We start from the raw sequence: 20473 nt of genomic DNA, 5'->3' as shown, positions 1-20473 counted from the left end.
TACGTCCGTCTTAGGTCGCACATTAATGTCTCCATTGAAATTACGCATTGACTCTTATCCGCTCATCGTTCCCTTATGCCATAGTTTGTACATCTCAATTGTCAGTAGAAACCACATTTATTTAAGGAAGTCAACCATATCAGCTATGTTTTTTTTAAAGGCAGTAAAATGAGGCTGAATGAACTGTTTCGCTGCCAGACAAGGCTCCGCTGATAACCAGGTGTAGCGGTGGTAAGGATTCACTCCATGGTGCTGAAAAGAAACCTCTGCTGTTGCGACAGCTTTATGTAGGCCCTAACAGTTTGTGGGCACCATTTGTCACCAATATAGTACAATTAATTAATGTGTAGTTGCTTTGCTGACATGCATTAAAAAAATATTGTCGGGGGGGGGGGGGGGGGGGGGGGTTCCCCACCAGGATTTACATGCTAAATGTAATCAGCTTCTCATGCCACACCTGTCAGGTGGATGGATTATATTGTCAAAGAAGAAATGCTCACTAACAGGGATGTAAACAAATTTATGCACAACATTTGTGAGAAATAAGCTTTTTGTGTGTATGGATAATTTCTGGTATCTTTTATTTCAGCTCATGAAACATTGGATCAACACTTTACATGTTGTGTTTATATTTTTGTTCAGTGTATAAAAGGGTTTTGGAACCTCTTACCCTTTCAATTTGACTATTAAAGTCATGGGTACACTAGATATGGCTACCAGTCCTGACTTGAATGGGAACTGCCATCTATGGATTTTATTTCAATGGTTGGTTGTGGCTCTTTGTCTTTTTTAAATTTCAATATACAATCGCAGGAAAAACAGACAGTTTGGAGAGAAAATGCCTACTGTTGAACAGAGATGACTAATCTGTCTGTAAAGCCAATAGAAAAAAATATTTCTCAACAACTCACAATTTTTAGTGAACAGCGGCACTGTTTTTTAAATTAAGTACAAATGCATTTTTAAAGGCCAATTCTTCTCCGGGCCCTGCTAACAAATGTTCCCCATGGGTGGATATCCTAAAATTGCCTCTGCTCAACTCGACTCAACTTTTTCTTCAACAATACATTCATCACACATCATGCACCTTGTTGCCGGGAAGTGGGCAGCCTAACAGTACAGTTCAAGATTGCCAGTAGAGCATTCCCTCCCTGAATTAAAGCCTTAGCTCCCATCACATGTTGCTTCATTCACAGTGTACTCATCTATATGACAAAATGAGATGCAACCGCTTTGCGTTTCAAGAGAGAGATCTTGTTCTCCTCTCACTGTTTTCTACAAGGACGAGTCTCAAGACAATCTCATATACACACACACACACACACACACAGCTGTGTTTTCAGAAAATCTCAGGACTTTTTGGAGTGTACCTTCTTTCTTTTTACAATAAAAACAAATATATTTGACCTAACCCCTAACCATAAACCTTAATCTAACCCCAAAAAACTCTAACCCTAAACCCAACCCTAACCCCCAAATCCTAAACCTAACTCTTAAGTTTAAAATAGCATTTTAACAAATTCAGGACCTGAAAAAAGTCCAAACTTTTCAAAAAGGTTATTGATTACAGACCTTTTCATGACATTAAGGTGAAATGTTAGGACATTGGGGTCCTGATAATGTAGGAAAACAAGTGCAAATACACACACACACAGAGAGACACGCAGACACACACTACAGTCTGATGACAACCATCAGGAGTCCTAAATGGTTTATTATTCATATCAGCTCATAAAGTTACAGCTCCCAGAATAGAATCTAATATCAATTGGCTTAGGTTGATAATTAACTGAGAACATCACTGTGAGTTCTGAACAACAGTAAAGAAACAGAATGACATTAGTTATGACCTGACACATACAGAGGCTTTGGCTTAGACTGAAATGCAGTCCCAAATGACACGCCATTCCACATGCAGTATAGTGCTTTCCACTTGAGCCTTATTCCCCATATAGTGCACTACCTTTTTACTATATCGACCAGGCAGTTCCTACAGGTCCTAGTTTTGACGCACCTGGACTACTGCCCAGTTGTGTGGTCATGTGCAGCAAAAAAAGGACATAGGAAAGATGCAGTTGGTCCAGAACAGAGCAGCACGTATTGCACTTAGATGTACACGGAGGGGGAATGTCAATGACACGCATGTCAATCTCTCCTGGCTCACAGTTGAGGTGAGATTGACTGCATCACTATTGGTCTTTGTGCGAGGTGCTGATGGGTTAAAGGTACTGAACTGTCTGTTCAAGCAGTTGGCACACAGTTCAGACACTCATCGGTACCACACAAGACATGCAGCCAGAGGTCTCTTCACAGGCCCCAGGTCCAGAACAGAGGCTGGGAAACACACAGTATTAAATAGAGCCAAGACTACATGGAGGTCTCTTCCACCCCAGGTAAATCAAGCTAGCAATAGAACCAGATGATAAAAGAACACCTTATGGCACAACAGGGACTGTGAAGACACAACCATCTTTATATATTTTCTACTGTATTTTGTACTGCAATATGTATTGTATTATCTATATTAATGTATTTTATTTGTTTTGTTTCCTGTTTTGACCCCAGGAAGAGTAGCCACTGCCTTGGTAGTGGCTAATTGGGGATCCTAATAAAATACTAAATATGGGGCAATAGACCATGAGTACTTCCTGGTACTTATTGGTACTCTCCACCTCCAGTATGATGTAAACCTTCTAACGCTTCTTTATGTTAATCCAGTATAGTCTCTAGTGACCCTCCCGGTATGTACTTCCAAAAAAATGTCTAAATAATAATTTACAAGCGACCGAAAAAATGGCTATTTGACAACTCCAATGTAAATCACTCGTTACTGCCATACACAGATTGGAAGTCTACAATAGCCGGAGAGGCATTTTTTCAGTTGCTTGTACATATTTATGTGGAAGTATATATTGTCAGTAAAGGAAGTAAATACTGTAGTTGCTCAGCAAAACCCAATATATGGTGAGTAACGAACGTATTTTGACATTATAACACTTGCAGAGCTGTCTAGTGGGAGTTTGAATCAGAGCTTCCTGAGCGTTAGAGAAGTGACACGTCATACTCATCGTCGACATCTCTAATGCACAGATATTGGACCCGGCTGGAACTAAAGCCTGTAGCTCTCCAGGACCAGGGGTTTAGACAGCAACAGCTGCAGACCCATCTGACTTCTGCTCACTACAATAATCCACAAGCCATAGTCCCTCAGTGGCACTTCATGAGAAAGCTTAAAACAGAAAGTGTGGTAGCAGAGAGAACAGTCTAGGACTGGGTGACTGGAGTATTTGGCAATTCTTTGGGCCTTCGTCTGACACAGATAGGTCCTGGATGGCAGGAAGCTTGGCCCCAGTGATATACTGGGCTGTACGCACTACCCTCTGTAGTGCCTTACGGTCAAATGTCGAGCAGTTGCCATTCCAGGCGGTGATGCAACCGGTCAGGACGCTCTTGATGTTGCAGCTGTAGAACTTTTTGAGGATCTAGGGACCCATGCCAAATGGGTCCAGAGAGGGGGAAAAGGCATTGTCGTGCCCTCTTCACAACTTTCTTGGTGTGTTTAGACCATGATAGTTTGAGGACACCAAGGAACTTGAAACTCTCGTCCCGCTCCACTACAGCCCCGTCGATGTGAATGTGGCCATGCACGGCCCTCCTTTTCCTGTAGTTCACGATCTTCTCCTTTGTCTTGCTCACGTTGTGGGAGAGGTTGTTTTTCTGGCACCACACAATGTGTGTGTGTGTGTGTGTGTCTGTGTGTAGCCAGGTCACACCAGAACCAAGTTCCCAGGATGTCGAGAGGTGCCTTCAATACAGGCCACTAGGGGCAACAGTGAGCGCTATTACTATCAAGTAGGCTTGCAGCTTGCAAGGGTGCTGTGGATGGGAGTAATCCAGCTCTGAGGATTGCAGGTTCAATCCCAGTGCTAGGCACTAGTTTTTATTTGTTTTGTTTTAACCCTATCCCAAACCTAAGGTAAGGGTTAACTAGTCAGAATGAATGCCTAAACTTAACTTCTTCAATATAGGGGGCGCTCTTTTAATTTTTGGATGAAAAACGTTCACGTTTTAAACAAGATATTTTGTCACAAAAAGATGCTCGACTATGCATACAATTGACAGCTTTGGAAAGAAAACTGACATTTCCAAAACTGCAAAGATATTGTCTGTGAGTGCCACAGAACTGATGTTACAGGCGAAACCCAGATAAAAATCCAATCAGGAAGTGCCGCATTTTTTGAAATCACCTCATGGCAATGACTCCTTATATGGCTGTGAAGGAGCTAGAAGTCAGCTTACGTTTTCCACGTTTTCCCCAAGGTGTCTACAGCATTGTGACGTATTTGTAGGCATATCATTGGAAGATTGACCATAAGAGACTACATCTACCAGGTGGTCGCTTGGTGTCCTCCGTTGCAATTATTGCGTAATCTCCAGCTGCAGTATTTTTCCGTTTGTTTCTGATGAGAAGCCAGCTGCCACCACTGATAGATTATCGAATAGATATGTGAAAAACACCTTGAGGATTGATTCTAAACAACGTTTGCCATGTTTCTGTCGATATTATGGAGCTAATTTGGAAAAAAGTTTGCCGTTGTAAGTGACTGCATTTTCCGGTATTTTTCTTAGCCAAACGTGATGAACAAAACTATTTCGTCTACACAAATAATATTTTGGGAAAAAATGAACATTTTCTATCTAACTAAGAGTCTCGTCATTGAAAACATCCGAAGTTCTTCAAAGGTAAAGGATTTTATTTGAATGCTTTTCTTGTTTTTGTGAAAATGTTGCCTGCTGAATGCTAGGCTTAACTGTCAAGTTGTTTCTGTTTTAACCCTATCCCTAACATTAACCATTAACTTAAAGGGGCATTTTTAAAATTCATATTCATCATCTCCAGCACCAACCCAACATCAACATATGTGAAAGTTGCACGTTTCTATGTTTCTCTGTTCATCCTCAGCCAGTAGAAGCAACAGTCTCTCTCGAGGAGCAAGCACTGGAGGAGCAGCACCAACAAAACCGCAGACTGGCAGTGGAGGTAGCCCATTTGAAGGTTGGGAGGGCTCAGGAGTCTGACCCGAATCCGTTCCTGGTTCAGTTAAGGGAGGAAGGTGGAGTCGTGGAGTCGTATTTGTGCACCTTCGAGAGGACGGCACAGAGGGAAGGATGGCCCAAGCCCAAGTGGGCCAGCCTGTTGGTACCCTACCTCTCTGGGAAGGCCCAGAAGGCCTACTTTGATTTGAATGTTGACCAGGCCGCGAATTGTGAGGGACTCAAACGGGAGATCCTGAGCCGTTATGGGTTCAATCTCGCACGCTGTGCACAACTGGTTCACGACTGGGACTTTGACCCGACCCTTTCCCCTCGTGCTCAGATGAGCGACCTGGTGCGCCTGGCCACGGGCTGGCTACTGATGGAAGTACCCTCCCTCCCGATGCTTGACAAGCTCGTCCTGTATAAATACTTTCGGGCCCTGCCATACGAGATGAAGAAGACTGAACATGCAGAACCCCCAGAGCCTGGAGGAATTGCTGACCGCGGTGGAAATTCACCAGAACACCCAGGACCTGCTGAGAGGGGCCCGAGCGGAGAGAGGCGACGCAGCGGGGGGAAGAACAACACAAAGAGGCGCGAGCGGCTGAAGGGGGCCCGGACGGAACCAGCTGAGGCTGTGAAGCGGGAGGGTGACCCAAACTGACGACGTCGGTGGCTGCTGGACCCAGATCAGAGACGCTGCTATGAGTGCGGTGAGCCGGGGCACCTCACCTGGAGCTGTCCGCACTCTGCTGGACTCCGGCAGCATGGTAACCCTGGCCCACCCGCAGTGGCTCACACGAGAGGGGAAGGAGGAACTGGGGGACGAGGAGGTGACAGTGTCCTGTGTACACGAGGACATGAAGAAGTACCCAAAGGTGCCAGTGAGGATAACCACCCCAAGGGGGAATGCCAGATGCGCGTGTGACCTGCCCATGTCCATTCTCCTCGGTCGAGACTGCCCTCTCTTCCAGGCGCTGTGGAGGAGGGACCTGGGGAGGCACGCAAGGGAGGTAGGAAGAAAAGGAAAAAGGACATTAGCCTGTGCAACCCAACCCACTGGGCCGAGTCGGACCAGGAGGCTCGCTCCGACAAGCGAGCCACCGTGCGAGGAAGACCTCAGGCTGCCCTTTATGGAGATGCAGGACCTAGATGGACCTCCCAACACGGGAATCTTCACGGGTCAGGTCGGGACTGCCCAGTTATAAGACCCCAAACGCTAGGGGCCAGGTGATTGCGGTGGATGGTGTACTGTGTCTTGGGGTTGGCGCTACCCCCACTGGCGTTACCCCCACTTTGCCATCAAGCATAATTTATTGTATCAGGTAATAAAGCGTAATGGGGAGACAAAAGACTTGTTACTCATACCCAGCCAGTATGTTAAGACTGTGTTGCAGCTTGCCCACACCCACCTGCTTGGGGCACACATGGGGATGGAGACAACCAGGGAGCGTTTTGGGAACCGGTTCCACTGGCCCGGAGTCAAGCGAGCCGTGGAGGACTACTGCCGTAGTTGCCCGGAGTGCCAGATCACAGCTCCGAGGGTGCATTATAGAAACCCTTTGGTTCCCTTGCCCATTATAGGAGTGCCATTCAAGCAGGTGGCAATGGATCTAGTGGGTCCGTTGGTGAAAACCGCGAGGGAACACCAATATATCCTTGTAATCGTGGATTACGCCACCCGGTATCCTGAGGCAATCCCGCTACGCACGGTGGCAGCCAAAGGTATCACACGGGAGCTCTTCCATTTATTTAGCCGGGTGGGTATTACGTGGGAAATTCTGATGGACCAGGGCACCACATTCATGTCTCGTGTGATGAAAGATGTCTGCAATCTGTTACGAATAAAACAGGTGAGGACCAGTGTGTACCATCCACAAACGGACGGGCTGGTGGAACGCTTCAATAAGACCCTAAAACAGATGCTGAAGAAGGACATAGAGAGAGACGGGAGGAACTGGGACCAGCTGCTGCCCCAACTGATGTTTTCAGTGCGTGAGGTACCCCAAGCATCCACAGGGTTCTCCCCCTTTGAGCTCCTGTATGGCCGTTGGCCCCCGCGGGCTGATGGACCTAGCCAAGGAGGTCTGGGAAGAGCAGCCTACCCCTCTTTCGCAGCGTAGTAGAACATGTGGAGGAGATGAGGGAGAGGATAATGGCGATTTTCCAGTGGTGAGAGAGCACATGGCCCAGGCACAACGTGCCCGGGAGCATGTCTACAACCGGTGGGCCAACCACGAGAGTTCCAACCAGGTGAGGTCTTAGTGTTGATCCCTACAGCGGAGAGTAAATTCCTGGCTACGTGGCATGGGCCCTACGACATTGTTGAGCGGGTAGGCTACGACAACTATAAGGTCCTCCAAACGGGGCAGAGGAAACGCCTCCAGCTTTACCATGTGAAGAAATGGCACGCACGTGAGGCGCTGTGTGTAACCTGGACCCGGCCACAGCAGGGCCCGCCCTCGGTCGAAGTTGCAATGGGGGGAGACCTCAGCCCGACCCAACGACAAGAGCTCAGAGAGTTGGTCCAGCGGAATACGGACGTGTTCTCTGAGGTGCCGGTGTGCACGGATCTCGTGGAACATCATATCCACACACGTCCGGGAGAAAAAGTGCGCAAATGCTAGAAATGGGGGTACGGGAGGAGTCACACAGTGAGTGGTCTAGCCCCATAGTGCTGGTTCCGAAACCGGATGGAACCGTCTGCTTCTGTACTGACTTCTGGGGCCTGAATGAGGTCAGTAAGTTCAATGCCTACCCCATGCTCCGGGTGGACGAACTGATCCACCGCTTGGGAATGACGAGATGCATCAGCACCTTGGACCTGACGAAGGGGTACGGCAAGGTGCCACTGGCAGTGGCCTCCCGGGAGAAGAATGCCTTCTCCACCCCGGGGGGGCTATACCACTACCGGGTTCTGCCTTTCGGGCTCCACAGGGCACCAGCGACCTTTCAGCGACTCATGGACCGTGTCCTGCGGTGAGTACGCAGCTGCTTATCTGGATGACATAATTGTGCACAGTGACAGTTGGGAGTCACATCTTTGTAGGTTGCAGGCCGTGGTTGATGCACTAAGGGATGTTGGCCTGACCGCCTTCCCCCACAAGTGCAAGCTGGGCTACGCCGAGGTGGAGTACCTGGAATATCAGATCGGGAGGGAAAATTTGAAAAAAAATGTGTTGCCATTAGGGGATGCCCGGTCCCTTGAAACAAGAGGCAGGTGAAGTCATTCCTGGGGTTAGCAGGGTACTACGGTAGATTTGTACCCCAATTTGCCGCAATAGCTTCTCCCCTCACAGACTTAAAGAAGGCACGACTACACTAGACGGTCCGATGGACGGAGGACACAGAGGCGGAGTTCCAGGCCCTGAAGGATGCACTATGTTCGCATCCGGTACTCGTCACCCCGGACTTTCCTAAAATACCTCCTGGTCCAGTCAGACGCGTCTGACACAGGGGTAGGGGCTGTTTTGTCCAAAGAGGAGGAAGCACCCAATCATGTATGTCAGCAGGCATCTCCTCCCGAGGGAGAAGAAACACTGGATTGTCAAGAAGGAGTGCCTTGCCGTGAAGAGAGCACTGGACACCCTCAAGTATTACCTCCTCGGGAGGAAGTTCACCCTGATCACTGACCATGCCCCCCTTGTGTGGATGGCAAGAGGTAAGGACACGAATGACCGTGTCACCCACCAGCAATTCTCTTTTTCTGTAATCCACAGGTCGGGGGCCCAGCGCGGCAATGCGGATGCCCTCTCCAGGAGGGATGCAAACCTAGCCCTGAGTATGCCTCCCTCCCAGTCAGGGCTTGGGGGGGGGGTATCCCAGGAGGTCTACCCTGGGGGAGGGTAATAGAGGGGAGGTACGTGAGGCGACGTTGGCTCACTCTGCTGGGAATACGGGAGCTGGGCACCCCGACACGGACAGCTCCAGGTGGAGGTATTTAGCGGAAAGTGCCAACCAGCCGTGGAGGCCAAATAAAAGGAGCACTGTGGCACACCGTGAGAGAGAACGGGGAGAGACCGACACAAAGCAAAAGTAGAGGAGAAGGACCGCGCCAAACCTAAGTGATTTTCTTTGTTTTTTTTCTGTCCTAGTAAAGTTGTTTTGCGGACTAAAACCTCCCTGTCTCTGTATCAATCTCTGCATGCTCAACCCAACACCCCACGGTTTACCACAACACATACCAACAAACAGGTGTGATCATTCTACAGTGGTCCCTGCAGTGTACCCTCAAACCGGTGTGATTAGAATGCTTATTTAGAACATACAGTTTCGATTGAGGCAACAGTCAGCATTTGAGCTAGCCATACTGTTTTTTTGGGGGGATGCAATGTTCAGACATTCACAGAAGAAGTGATGGCATACACAATCATCCAAACCGGAATATGTAGGCTACATTAGTCTTAGCACTAACTGAGGGGAATTTTTAGATAACTCTCTGCTGTCAGAAACCACAATATAAATTAGCTAATAGCAATTACTGTTTATAATTCAACACAATACAGGTAACCTTGACATTGATCAAAATAATTGAGTAAAATACTTTCTAGAAAATAAAAGTAATCCGACGATGGCTAGTTTGTGCGCGCCGCCATGATTGTTTTTTTGTATCAACCAAAGATAATAAGAGGAGACAAGATGAGTTTGGTCTGTTTGCAGTGTGCATGTTGAAGGGGGTGTGTCGTCTACGATCATTCACGTCCCTTCATTCACTTCCGGGAAGTTTACTTGAGAGATGATTGACACATTCCTTCACCTCATAATAATATCTTTGGAAAGAGCGACATTTACGTGACACCCAGAATACATTGTATAATGTCAACAAACATGGCTCCACACATACCTGGCAAATAGCTTAACATTAGCTCATTATAATCAGTACAACCTTCAAAAAAGTATTTTACACAAATCACGTGTCCATTACAATCGAAGCAATAATCAGAATGCATTACTTGTCACCAGTACTTGAAAACGTGAATAAAACTGTAAATACATTTAGCTAAACACATACTCGGTCTTCTGAAAGTATTCAGACCCCTTGACTTATTCCACATTTTGTTAAGATTACAGCCTTACTCTAAAATGTTATAAATTGTTTTTTTTCCCTCATCAAGCTACACACAATAGCCCATAATTGCAAAGCAAAAACTGTTTTATAGAAGTGTTTGCTAATTTAAATATATGTTTTTACTGAAATATCACATTTTCCATAAGTATTCAGAACCTTTACTCAGCACTTTGTTGAAGCACCTTTGACAGTGACAGCCTCGAGTCTTCTTGGGTATGACGCTACAAGCTTGGCACGCCTGTCTCTGCAGATCCTCTCAAATTATGTCAGGTTAGATGGGGAGCGTTGCTGCACAGCTATTTTCAGGTCTCTCCAGAGATATTTGATCGGGTTCAAGTCCAGGCTCTGGCTGGTTCACTCAAGGACATTCAGAGACTTGTCCCGAAGCCACTCCCGCGTTGTCATGACAACTATTAGCTAATTTGTGCTTAGGGTCGTTGTCCTGTTGGAAGGTGGACCTTCGCCCTAGTCTGAGGTTCTGAGTGCTCTGGAGCAGGTTTTCATCAAGGATCTCTCTGTACTTGGCTTCGTTCATCTTTGCCTCGATCTTGACTAGTCTCCCAGTCCCTGCCTCTGAAAAACATCCTGACAGCATGATGCTGCCACCACCATGTTTCACCGTAGGGATGGTGCCAGGTTTCCTCCAGATGTGACGCTTGGCATTTAGGCCAAAGAGTTCAATCTCACCTCCCTGACCAAGGCCCTTCTCCCCCAATTGCTCAGTTTGGCCGGGTGGCCAGCTCTAGGAAGAGTCTTGGTAGTTCCAAACTTCTTCCATTTAAGAATGATTGAGGGCACTATGTTCTTGGGGACCTTCAATGCTCCAGAAATGTTTTGGTACCCTTCCCCAGATTTGTACCCTGACACAATCATGTCTCGAACCTCTACGGACAACTCCTTCGACCTCATGGCTTGGTTTTTGCTGTGACATGCATATTTTATAGACAGTTCTGTGCCTTTCCAAATAATGTCCAATCAATTGAATTTACCATAGGTGGACTCCAATCAAGTTGTAGAAACATCTCAACAATGATCAATGGAAACAGGATACACCTGAGCTCAAATTCGAGTTTCATAGCAAAGGGTCTGAATACTTATGTAAATAAGGTATTTCTATTTTTTTTATTTTTTTTAAACTTTTAACACATTTGCAAAAAAACTATTTTCACTGTCATTATGGGGTATTGTGTGTAGATTGATTAGGAAAACATTATATTTATTAATCCATTTTAGAATAAGGCTGAAATGTGCAGGGGTCTGAATACTTTCCAAATTCACTTTATTGTGGTCTGACTCTATGACTAATGGCATAGCTGCCACACACACACACACACACACACACACATACAGTGATTCCCACTGCAGTCATGCCCTCCATATTCAGTGTCCTATTCTGCAGTGTTAGCTGCTGTGTTATTGTGTAAGACTTCATGGTGTATGTTTTTGGCCTGCTCTGGTAAATGTGTTGTTTGTTTACACTACCATGTGTTTTACTGAAAATGGTCTGTCTTCAACACTGTACATGTTATAACACACACATGCACACACAGACAAAGAGTTACACGATGTCTGGTATTGATCCTTTCTCAGGAGTAGCCTGGGTAAACAGCACGCCTGGAACTCTCTCTCTCTCTTGCTCTCTATACTTCATTAGCTATCAGTAAATCAGATCACTGTACTTGAGTGAGAACCATTCACGCTTTATCAGTGTCAGTATGGTTCCCTCGTGCTGAAACAGCTGTCTACCCGAAACCAAGTGATTGACAACATCTTAAAAAACACAAGATTTCAAGAAGACAACAACTACACTCATAAATAAACGGTAGCATCGGAGAATACAGGCGCATCAGAGCTGGACAACACAAATCTCGGTGAAGAATGAAACCAAATGTCTGAATGAGATTGAGAGGACATTTACCTTGTGTCTATCTCCGAATGCTCAGCCAAGTCACCTGCTGTAGGCTACACGGACAGAACAGATGCGTTCTCTCTCGTGTGTGTGATATATCGGTGCTTCTCTGCTGCCGCCTCTGGGCTGTGCTGTGTGGAGGGACTCACTGCGCGTAAACGCGGCTTTATAACGAGAGGAGCATGGGGAGAAACAGGGGAGGGGAGAGACAAGTAGGGGGCAGTCGGCAGCGAGTCTTATGATAAGAGAGAGAGAGGGGTAATAAGGTAACTTCTTGGGAAAAACGTGCATTTCTTCTAAGACATTTAAACAGATTATTAAATCAAGAGGAAGATCATTTTGGTGTGAATATGTCTAATAATCTCAAATTACATATGAAGGCATGAGTCATCATATTTGTGCATATTCTTCTTTTATCTAGAAGAGACTGTCAAACGTAGTTAATAGTCAGACGCGTCTTATTTAGCCGATTGTCATTGGATACTCTTAGAGAGGGACAAACATAGGCCTAGACTAGGGGAAAATAAAGAGTTTAGCGGGAATGGACACAGTATGCTTTGTTCTATAGCTGGATGACTCCTGATATCTAAGTATAATTGTTGTCTTCATTTGTTGTTGTCAAGTACCAATGGTGTAAAGTAAGTAGTATTTTGGGGTATCTGTATATTACTATTTATGTTTTAGAAAATGTTTACGTTTACTTCACGACATTCCGAAAGAAAATAATGTACTTTTTACTCCATAGATTTTCCCTGACACGCAAAGTACTTGTTACATTTTGAACGCTTAGCAGGACAATAAAAATTGTCCAATTCACGCACTTATCAAGAGAACATCCCTGGTCATCCCTACTGCCTCTGATCGCTAAACACAAATGCTTTGTTTGTAAATTATTTCTGAGTGTGTCCCTCTCTATCCGTAAATTAAAACATCTAGAAAATGGTTTGCTTGCTTAATATAAGGAATTTAAAATGATCACACCCTGATCTGTTTCACATGTCCTCGTGATTGTCTCCACCCCCTCCAGGTGTCACTTGTTTTCCCCTGTGTATTTATCCCTGTGTTTCCTGTCTCTCTGTACCAGTGTATTTATCCCTGTGTTTCCTGTCGCTCTGTGCCAGTTCATCTTGTATGTTCAAGCATACCAGCGGTTTTTCCTGCTTTGCCTTTTCTCCTTTTTTCTAGTGATCCCGGTTTTGACCCTTGCCTGTTCTGGACTCTGTACCCGCCTGCCTGACCATTCTGCCTGCCCTGACCTCCTGGACTCTGATCTAGTTAGATCAGATTTTGCATGTCCACTACCATTCTCTTGCCTATTCCCTTTGGATTTAATAAACATCTTAAACTCCAACCATCTGCCTCCTGTGTCTGCATTTGGGTCTCGTCTAGTGTCATGATAAATGCTTATGTCTATTTTAGCAGTTGCATTTACTTTTGATACCTAAGAATATTTAAAATCAAATACTTTTAGAATTTTACTCAAGTATTTTACTGGGGGATTTTCTATTAAGGTATCTTTACTTTTACTCAAGTTTGACAATTGGATACCTTTTCCACCTCTGTCTAGTACTATCTTTTTGCTAACTAGGACCATCTACTTTAAGTGCTGCCTGTCTTCGCAGTAGCCTACTTGGTGTGTGAACTGCTTACTGCTCATAACTTGCAGATGATTGTTGACACATCAACCAGGATTAAAGGGCAGTGCAATTTGACTGTTGTGGTTTTGGTAATACTGTCTGTGTCAACGGCGGTCTCATCAAAACTAAGACCGTCGCTGAAACAAAGATGGTTCTGCTGAGCTATTTAGTACCTAGTTATTTTCAGCTGATCTCATTTTGCTCTTTTGTAGCTTTGGCAACTACTCTCTACCTTCTATTCATCTGTATCTGCTGCTAGAGGCACTTTCTATCACTCTAAATTTCATGCTCTTGCCTCCACCATAGGAAACTCTTTTCCATCTGTGGAGACCTTCTCCCATTCCTCACTTCCCTCATCAACTCATCCCTGGCCACTGGCTACGTCCCCTCTGACTTCAACAGGCAGAAATTGCTCCCCACCTTCAGAAACCAAAACTCTGATGTCCAAAACGACAGACCGGTAATTCCTTTAATCTTTTCTTCCAAAACACTTGAGCGTGCTGTCTCCGACCGACTCTCTTGCTATCTCTCTCAGAACATTTTTCTTGTCCCTAGCCAGTCAGGCTTCAAGACAGGTCGCTCAGCTGAGCATGCTGTTCTCTGTGTCATGGAGCCTTTCCGTACTGCCAAAGCTGACACTCTCTCCTCTGTTCTCATCCTCCTAGATCAGGGACGGGCAACCGGCAGGCCACGGCCACAGTTTTGAAGGCCCTCGGATGCATGAAAGTAAAAAGTCAGTTGGAGTCTCGACCTTCTGTTGCAAGTTACAGCAGTAGAATACACAAGGTGCAATTTCAAAATGTGGCTGTGCATCAGCAGTTTTCTCTGGTTATGTCAGTCACTGATAGTCACTCAATTAGCCCATCAGCTAAATGTTTTTAGATTGGTAAGTTAGTCTAGCTGCCAACTATCTAAACTTAGTAATCATGGTCAACTTACCGGCTGGGGGGTCCCCATTGATTTTGTTAGTTAGTCTCACTCATATATCCTATTAATTTAAAACGGCAAACATTTCTCTTCACCTTATGGTCAAATGTGTAGAATTGCATGGAATTCGCTGTAAAACAGATGCATTGCAATGACTTCAGATTTTTGTTGTGGTCCTCACCGCCATCAAAGTTGCCCATCCCTGTCCTAGATCTATCCACTGCCTTCGACATCATGAATCTTCAGATCCTCCTCTCCACCCTCTCAGGGCTGGGCGTCTCATGCTCTGCACACTCTTGGATCGCATCCTGCCTGGCAGGCCACTCCTACCAGGTGACATAGAGACAGTGGTGTAAAGTACTTAAAGTTTTTTTAAAAAAATACTTTAAAGTACTACTTCAGTTGTTTTTGCGGTATCTGTACTTTACTATTTATATTTTTTACATACATTTTCCCTGACACCCAAAAGTACTCGTTACATTTTGAATGCTTAACAGGACAGGGAAATTGATCCAATTCACACACTTATTAGGAGAACATCCCTGGTCATCCCTACTACCTCTGATTTGGCGGACTCATTAAGACACAAATGCTTCGTTTGTCAATTATGTCTGAGTATTGCAGTGTGCCCCTGACTATCCGTAAAATACAAGAAAAAGAAAGTTGTGTCGTCTGGGTTGCCTAATATAAGGATTTTGAAATCCTTTTACTTGAGTCATTTTCTATTAAGGTATCTTTACTTTTTCTCAAGTATGGCAATTGGGTACTTTTTCCACCACTGCGTAGAGAGGATCTGTGTCTTTCATTACTGGTGTCCCACAGGGCTCTGCCACCTCTGGTCTCCTGGCCCTCCCACCCCTATGAGAGGGCAGCTCCCGCTCAGCGCAATCCAAGCTCTTCTCTGTCCTGGCACTCTAATGGTGGAGCCAGCTTCCTCCTGAAGCTAGGACAGCATACTCCCAGCCCATCTTTGAAGACAGTTGAAATCTTACCTCTTTAAAGTGTATAGTAAACAATCCCACCCCCCAAAAAGCATTTAGTGAACTAATACACCATTCAAACCAACCAAGACGTTTTCTTGCCTACTTTTCTTTATATATGAAAGGTATTGCCAGCGACCAAGCTTTTATAGCGCATTCGGAAAGTATTCAGACCCCTTCACTTTATCCATATTTTGTTATGTTAAAGCTGTATTCAGAAATAGGTAAAAAAATATATATATATCCTCATCAATCTACACAATACACCATAATGTCAAAGCAAAAACAGGTTTTTAGACATTTTTGCAAATTTATAATAAAACACAACATAAAAAACGTGTTTCCATAAGTATTCAGACCCTTTGCTATGAGACTCGAAATTGAGCTCAGGTGCATCCGGTTTCCATTGATCATCCTTGATGTTTCTACAACTTGATTGGAGTCCACCTGTAATAAATTCAATTGATTGGACATTATTTGGAAAGGCACACCTATATAAGCAAGTCAGAGAAAAAACAAACCAAGCCATGAGATAGGATTGTGTTGGGGCACAGATCTGCGGAAGGATACAACATTCTACAACATTCTTAAATGGAAGAAGCTTGGAACCACCAAGACTCTTCCTGGAGCTGGCTGCCTTGCCAAACTGAGCATTCGGTGGAGAAGGGCCTTGGTCAGGGAGGTGACCAAGGACCCAATGGTCACTCTGACAGAGCTTCAGAGTTCCTCTTTGGAGATGGGAGAACCTTCCAGAAGGACAACCATCTCTGCAGCACTCCACTAATCAGGCCTTTATGGCAGAGTGGCCAGATTGAAGCCACTCCTCAGTAAAAGGCACATGGTAGCCCGCTTGGACTTTGCCAAAAGGCACCTAAAGGACTCTCAGACCATGAGAAACAAGATTGTCTGATGGATCCAAGATTGAACACTTTGGCCTGAATGCCAAGCATCACGTCTGGAGGAAACCAGGCACCACTCATTACCTGGCCAATGCCATCCCTATGGTGAAGCATGGTGGTGGCAGCATCATGCTGTGGGGATGTTAATCAGTGGCAGGGACTGGGAGACTAGTCAGGATCGAGGGAAAGATGAACGAAGCAAAGTACAGAAAGATGCTTAATAAGAACCTGCTCCAAAGCTTGCAGGACCTCAGACTGGGGTGAAGGTTACAGGACAACGACCATAAGCAGACAGCCAGACAACACAGGAGTTGCTTCGGGACAGGTCTCTGAATGTCCTTGAGTGGCCCAGCCAGAGACCGGACTTGAAACCGATCAAACATCTCTGGAGAGCCCTATAAATAGCTGTACATCAACGCTCCCCATCCAACCTGACAGAGCTTGAGAGAGAAGAACAGGTGTGCCAAGCTTGTAGCGTCATTCCCAAGAAGACTCGAGGCTATAATCTCTGGCAAAGGTGCATCTCAAGAATGATCCATGGAAAGACAATGCACCCGAGCTCAATTTCGAGTCTCATAGTAGAGGGTCTCAACACTTATGTAAATGTGATATTGGAGTTATTTATTTTAATACATTTGCAAAACATTTCTAAAAAACGATTTTTTCTTTGTCATCATGGGGTATTGTGTGTAGATTGATGAGGAAGAAACCATTTAACCCATTAGAATAAGTCTGTAACGTAACAAAATGTGAAAAAAAGTGAAGGGATCTGAATACTTTCCGAATGCACTGTACTTTTATTTTCACCAAATGGCAAGTCATGATTGTGGCAACGCTCTTAAACTCTTGATGGTTGCTTGCAAATTTGGTTGCAAGTTTGCTTACATTCCTGTTAGTGGGCATTCATTCTTTAATAATCCACCTGACAGGTTTGGCATATCAAGAAGCTGGTTGAACATTGTCATTACACAGGTGAATCTTGTGCTGGGGATAATAAAAGGCCACTCTAAAATGTGCAGTTTTATCACGCAACACAATGCCACAGATGTCTCAAGTTTTGAGGGAGCGTGCAATTGCCATGCTGACCGCAGGAATGTCCACCAGAGCTGTTGCCAGAAAATTTTATTCCTGTCAGTAAAAGGAGCAGGTAGGTCCATATTTATCAAGTGTAAAAGGACAGAACGTCCCTCACCTCTCCTCTCAGATCAATCACCTCCCGTGGGACGCATTCCCTTGGTATCATGTCAACCTGTCAGCTAGCCACTCTCTCACCTAAGTAAATTTTTGTGATGTATCTGGCTGTATGTGGGTACACTACAAACCCTGACCAGAGGTCTACACCTTTATAGACCAGGGTTGGTTGCCCTATTCCTGGGGATGCTGGTTCAAGCCCAGCTGAACCCCAGGTGTCTTTTACAAACGCTACATTGAGGCAGATGTAAGTAGAGTTCCTGTCTGCCATGAGTAATTGGGAATCAGTGTGCGTGTGTCAGTGCTCAACAGGCCTCTTCTCTCTCTTTGAGGTGTCTGTATGGACACGATGCCTTACGTCTCTATGGGGGCCACATCATGTTGGGGGAGGGGGGGAAATCATTGCTAATATTCTATACAAGTTCCAGTGAAGCACCTTTCACTGTGCAATCTGAGTTTACACATTGTTCAGAATAAGTGCTGCCTATGCTGACAAAAAAGCCACTTTGGGAGAAATGAAACAAGCAGATTGTAGAGCTTCCTTTGTTCACAATTGTTCGCAATTTACTTTGATAATGAGTTTCTGATTCTCTGGATTGCATACTGAGAGAGAAATACAGAGAGAGAGAGGGGTGGAGGGAAACAGGGTGGGAGAGAGAGAGAGGGAGAGAGCGAGCGAGACACAAAGATCCCAGCTAACAACAAATGTTCCCACATCTTTCGAGAATGTTCCATTTAAGAGTGTCATTCGGTCATTACTTAATGTCTTTATGGGAATGTTCCAGTGATGTTCAAAGACGGTTTCCAAGAGACCATTCCGTTAATGTCAAACAGAACTTACCCATAAAGTGGTTACCATGTTCTCAGAATAATCAATATTAAGGTTCTGGACACGATTCATTGGAACTCTGCAAGACCATTCCTGTAACCAATGAAGTGCAAAACATAGGGCCTTCTGTTTTGTCTAGTTCCCAGCTTGCTCCGGGGCAGTTTAAGACGTTTATAGGATGTCCCCTGATGGTCCCAAAGAAACGTTTTCCACCATAAAATTTGTTTCTTTACATACCACCCCTTGTTACTTTTGCCGAGGCCATCAAGGCCCTGATTGTTAAACAGATCGTCTATTTACAGATTTTTGTCTTTGGCAACATTAGAGACAACCACACACAGTGCTCTTAACATACAATGCTTTCAACTTACATATTTGACACACCTGGTTACATAGTGCATGTTAATTTGTAGAGTAAATATTATTCAACATGTCCTCAACTGGGATTTGAACGCAAAACCTCTTGGGTCACGGCATTCCGATCGTCCTGCTATGCCACCATGTTTGTTTCTGTTATCCGTTAATCTAAATATTCTCTCATTATTGATTTGATTGACTTGTTTCAGCAATGCAGCCCGCTGTCCCTCTTTTGAAGACCCTCAAATCAATAAATTAAGTCAGGGGTGCACGCATGTGGGTACGCAGACCTATGAGCAACTGTGGCCCCTCATGATGAGTTCAGATATTTTTGTGGCCCCCACCCCCCATCAAAGTTACCCATTCCTGATGTATGTCAAATTGTGTCAAATATGTAAGTTGAAAAAGCTCTGTGTTGAAACACTGTTTGTGTATGCCTAACCTTGCCCACAGACAAAGAAATGTATGGGCTAGACAACATTTATTCGGGACCATGTCTTTAGGAACATCCCCGGAACAGGTCGGGAACTTGATTTTAAGTTTGAGATTCTGTTGTGGTCGATAGACACCCATTTCTGGAAATTTATTATTTCAGACTGAGTCAGAGTGAGAAGTCAGGCAGAGGAACATTTTAAAGTCTGTAGAGATTCTCAGAACGAGAGAGAGAAATAGAGAGAGAGAGTAAAAGAGAGCAAGTTACACTAGTCATATCTTATATTTTGAGAACATGGCGACCATATTCTGTGCATTTCTGGTGGGGAAAATACAGGCAAATATATTGATAAAAATCCCCTTGTCCTAGAGAGATTTACACAGTTATCAAAATGTCACGCCAGGGCAAACCCACAAGAAACACAGCCCTTATTTTAAGTGTTTCTAAAATCCCCCATGGGAAAAATGAATGGTGGAAAACAATTGGAACTATTTCCTTGTTTGACAACTAGATTTTATGGGTATTATGACTCGTACTGTGGTACTCTATAAGGGATCATAGCCTTCACCTGGATTCATGGAAAGAGCAGGAGTTCCTAATTTCTTGTACACTCATTGCATGTCCGAACTCAGAATCAAAGAAGGCTTCCCCAAAATAACATGGCTTCTGTGGTGGAACGTTTATTTTGATTGGCGATTTTACGCATTTATCAAAATCACAACAGGTAGGCTGATTTCAGATGTGTCATGTAAACAAGATTATTAGGGAAATCGTTCTTCTTGCACAGCATGTTAGTAATGTTTAAATTGAACTATTATATCAATCTGACCATTCACAATAATCATATTATTGTGTGCATACTCAGTGTGTTCCTATTGGTCAGTCACCGGGATCAGCTTGTAACACCAGCCATACACTACATGATAAAGGCCAAAAAATTCTGACACGACCAGAACTTTGTCTGAGCCTACGACCACACGTGGTGGTACTTAATCGGCGGACCTAAACCCTGTTACACTGAACGAGCCAAGATGTCCGACAATCGTTTACAACCAAGAATTTGCCCACGACATGGACATCTTGTCTTGGACAGCAAAATCCAGGCATAACATGGCTAAAATTGTACAGTCTGCAAAGGCTTTAACAGAGACAAGCCACAGTAATAGTCAGACTTTAAGAGATAATTTCAACAGATTATAATGGTTT

At 44.7% G+C, this 20473-nt stretch overlaps 1 protein-coding gene across 1 annotated transcript in view; it reads right to left on the bottom strand.

Annotated features, from left to right (window-relative positions):
* The window catches only part of LOC139388387 (neuropeptide Y receptor Y8a), a 28808-nt gene extending 16741 nt beyond the window's left edge, over positions 1–12067 (bottom strand). The window contains exon 1 of the mRNA XM_071135021.1: positions 12024–12067. The gene's annotated coding sequence lies outside the window, so the exon portion shown is untranslated. The remainder of the gene's footprint in view (positions 1–12023) is intronic.
* Positions 12068–20473: the final 8406 nt, after the last annotated feature.

This window comes from Oncorhynchus clarkii, chromosome 29 (assembly GCF_045791955.1).
Source record: "Oncorhynchus clarkii lewisi isolate Uvic-CL-2024 chromosome 29, UVic_Ocla_1.0, whole genome shotgun sequence".
Taxonomy (NCBI): Eukaryota; Metazoa; Chordata; class Actinopteri; order Salmoniformes; family Salmonidae; genus Oncorhynchus; species Oncorhynchus clarkii.
Note: the sequence above shows the minus strand (reverse complement) of the source record. Positions and strands in the feature narration are given on the sequence as shown.